Here is a 4,412-nt window from a genome sequence, read left to right on the forward strand (position 1 = left end):
GTTTCTTCCAGTCCAGCATTTCTCATGATGTACTCTGCATATAAGTTAAATAAGCAGGGTGACAATATACAGCCTTGACGTACTCCTTTTCCTATTTGGAACCAGTCTGTTGTTCCATGTCCAGTTCTAACTGTTGCTTCCTGACCTGCATACAGATTTCTCAAGAGGCAGGTCAGGTGGTCTGGTATTCCCATCTCTTTCAGAATTTTCCACGGTTTATTGTGATTACACAGTCAAAGGCTTTGGCATAGTCAATAAAGCAGAAATAGATGTTTTTCTGGAACTCTCTTGCTTTTTCCATGATCCAACAGATGTTGGCAACTTGATCTCTGGTTCCTCTGCCTTTTCTAAAACCAGCTTGAACATCTGGAAGTTCACGGTTCATGTATTGCTGAAGCCTGGCTTGGAGAATTTTGAGCACTACTTTACCAGCATGTGAGATGAGTGCAATTGTGTGGTAGTTTGAGCATTCTTTGGCATTGCCTTTCTTTGGGATTGGAATGAAAACTGACCTTTTCCAGTCCTGTGGCCACTGCTGAGTTTTCCAAATTTGTTGGCATATTGAGTGCAGCACTTTCACAGCATCATCTTTCAGGATTTGAAATAGCTCCACTGGAATTCCATCACCTCCACTAGCTTTGTTCATAGTGATGCTTTCTAAGGCCCACTTGACTTTCCATTCCAGGATGTCTGGCTCTAGGTCAGTGATCACACCATCGTGATGATCTGGGTCGTGAAGATCTTTTTTGTACAGTTCTTCTGTGTATTCTTGCCACCTCTTCTTAATATCTTCTGCTTCTGTTAGGTCCATACCATTTCTGTCCTTTATTGAGCCCATCTTTGCATGAAATGTTCCCTTGGTATCCCTAATTTTCTTGAGGAGATCTCTAGTCTTTCCCATTCTGTTGTTTTCCTCTATTTCTTTGCATTGATCGCTGAGGAAGGCTTTCTTATCTCTTCTTGCTATTCTTTGGAACTCTGCATTCAGATGCTTATATCTTTCCTTTTCTCCTCTGCTTTTTGCTTCTCTTCTTTTCACAGCTATTTGTAAGGCCTCCCCAGACAGCTATTTTGCTTTTTTGCATTTCTTTTCCATGGGGATGGTCTTGATCCCTGTCTCCTGTACAATGTCATGAACCTCATTCCATAGTTCATCAGGCAGTCTATCTATCAGATCTAGGCCCTTAAATCTATTTGTCACTTCCACTGTATAATCATAAGGGATTTGATTTAGGTCATACCTGAATGGTCTAGTGGTTTTCCCTACTTTCTTCAATTTAAGTCTGAATTTGGTAATAAGGGGTTCATGATCTGAGCCACAGTCAGCTCCCGGTCTTGTTTTTGGCATCTGTCTCAGAACACCTCTAACTCCGTTTGTCCCAGGCTCCTGTTTTCCTGCTTTCTAAACCCCACCCCTCCCTGCCCCAGGCCACTTCCTCCTATCGTCCTTCCTTTCTCAGTGAATGGCATTACCTTCCAGCGGACCGTGAACACCTGCTGACTAGTTCCAGAAGCTATTCCACTGCTCTGTGATTAAGGGCCTCACCTGCCGGGGCGTGCACAGCCACGGTCTGCAGTCCTGATGCCAGCCCCCTGGCCAAACACGAGCTTCTGGGCACCACTCTCCTGTCTGACATCTGCAGGGGTCTGCTGTCTTAGCAATAAAGTCCTGATCTCCAGCCCACCATCCTTGAAGTCAGCGTGGCCAGTTCTTCTGTTTAGGGGTCTGGGAGCTGACCCCCATGGGTTGTGTGACTCACCTTTGAGGCAGGTGTTGATGTGGACTGAAGCTTCCCTGAATGAAGTCCAAGAGAGGTCTCATTTTGGTGACTGCAGAACCATAACGAGGAGCCAGACGACTCAGGCATAACCACCACCAACAGAACAACAAGCTGTGTGCACCACGAGTTGTGCCCTGTGGTACCTCGTTTCCAACTGTCTGGGCGGTTGATTCCTGATTGCCACCGTCTCCCGCAGCTCCCAGATATACTCACTACACCTCTGGCTCCATCACACTGCACAATTTTCATGCACAATTTTGTGTGTTATTATCTTATTGGGATATAACTCCTTTACAACTTGTGTTAGTTTCTGCTGTACGACAGCGTAGATCAGCCATAGGTACATGTATATCCCCTCCCTCCCACCCCCATCCCTCCCCTCTAGGTCATCACAGAGCACCGAGCTCAGCTCCCTGTTCACATACGGTTTTATTTAATCCTCACGATGCCTCGCGGCTTCCAAAGCCGAGTGTGTTTGACTCGAAAGCATCACTCGCCCTCCCCGCTGGGCCAATGCACACACTGCTTCACCTCCACTTTGCTGAGTTCACACTTCCTCAGCTTCCGTCCGATCACCCCAGTTCCCTGACACAGGTGACATCACAGACCAGGAAAGATATGCAACTGCCTCCCAGCCGCCAGGTATGGAGACACTGTTTCCTTAACGCGGCCCCTCCCTCCCTGCTGCTGTGCACTGCCTGTGTGCCCACCAGTGGGGACCTCCCCCGGTGAGACAGTCAGCCAGTGTTTATGACTTCCTGCAAGGGAATTAACATCGAACGAGGCCCTGGCCCCTGCACAGCACGGGTCCACCTCGAGCTGCGGCGAAGGCAGGACAAGGTCAGCGTGCCGCCTGCTCCACCGAGGAACACGTCGGACCCTTAAATCACTCATGGGTGGGCAGCCAGGCCCTCTCCTGTGTGCCAGTCTTGATTTTAAAGAAAACGGTTCAGCTCTTTATGTGCCACTGATCAAAAAATGCTCTCATTTCATAATAGGAAGCCATGATCATCCATTCGTGGGGCAACACCGCAGGTTAACGCCAAACTCCTGAATCCCGTTTGCAGACAAAGGGAGAGTAAACTCCAAAAGCAGAATTTTACCGACTCTCCTCCCAGGCTGTGACAACCAGCTAAGACGCGTGCTGCTCTGAGCTGGACTTCCACACGCCCGTTGCTTTTCTCCAAATAGACTTTGCATCTCATGATCTCAGAGGTTGTTTCCCACATGGTGATACCATGTCATTGCTGTTGTTGTTAAATTAAAAAAAAACAGCAAAGACCAAATGAGGGAAGGGAGGGAGAAAACTCCCTTCTGTTTGTTTATACTACCAGCCTGGAGCAGGATGGTCGTCACTGACACCTTGTCCAGCAGGCATCTCACAGGTCCCCAAGAGGGTACATCCTTACAGGGCCTGTGATTCAGCCGTCTCCACCCAGGAGAGGGCAAGCCCATCTCTTCACAAATAAAAGTGTTTTACACATGAACTAATTATCTCAGAAACTCCCCACACAACACAAAAAGGATAAAAAGGCCTTGGGGGCTGGCCTTGTTCACACACTATGTGCTGCCTTGATGCTGGGTGGCAGGGACACTGTTTCAAGCCAGCATTTACATGCTTCCTGTCACCTCCACCAGCTCCCGCCTCACCTCTCTGCTCCAGACCCTCCCAGCCAGGGCAACAGAGGAAAAAGCCCCTCATCACAGGTTAAATGTCTTGGGTCTTCCTCAGTTCTCTCCTCCAAACCTGGCTATCACAGCCCCACGCCAGGCAGGACACACCCCCGTGGTGTCCCTTTCATCAGAAAATACATGCAACACCACACTCACGTCTGAGCTGCTTCCGAAGAAGGGACTTGGGGCTAGGGTGGGGGACACTGGCCATGAGTCCCATACCTTCCTGTCCTGCTTGCCTTCTATCCCCACATGCACACAGCCCTGTCCCCTTAAAAACTTTAGTTACAATTACATTGTTTTACAAAGGAGCAGGGGATTTTAAGTACATACTGTGCTGGTTACCGTTCTCATCCCAGATCAAGGGAACTTAACCATGAGTACCATATCCGCCCAGACAGACCTTATTTCAATCATATCAAATTAAAAAATCTAGAACAGGCCACAGTGAGGAAATGCAGGCATTTCAGACCATGGCACCCCACTCCAGTACTCTTGCCTGGAAAATCCCATGGACGGAGGAGCCTAGTAGGCTACAGTGCTTGGGGTCGCTAAGAGTCAGATACGACTGAGCGACTTCACTTTCGCTTTTCATGCACTGGAGAAGGAAATGGCAACCTACTGCAGTGTTCTTGCCTGGAGAATCCCATGGATGGAGGAGCCTGGTAGGCTGAAGTCCATGGGGTCTCGAAGAGTTGGACATGACTGAGCGACTTCACTTTCACTCTTCACTTTCATGCATTGGAGAAGGAAATGGCAACCTACTGCAGTGTTCTTGCCTGGAGAATCCCAGGGACGGGGGAGCCTGGTGGGCTGCCGTCTCTGGGGTCGCACAGAGTCGGCCACGACTGAAGCGACTTAGCAGCAGCAGCAGCAGCTGGTCAGAGGAGTGGACCCCCCTGCCCCCAGGACCCAGAAGTGAGAGGTTCCCCCCGAGCACTGCTATTTGCGCCTCTG

This window comes from Bison bison, unplaced genomic scaffold (genome assembly GCF_000754665.1).
Source record: "Bison bison bison isolate TAMUID 2011002044 unplaced genomic scaffold, Bison_UMD1.0 scf7180017864274, whole genome shotgun sequence".
NCBI classification, from domain to species: domain Eukaryota; kingdom Metazoa; phylum Chordata; class Mammalia; order Artiodactyla; family Bovidae; genus Bison; species Bison bison.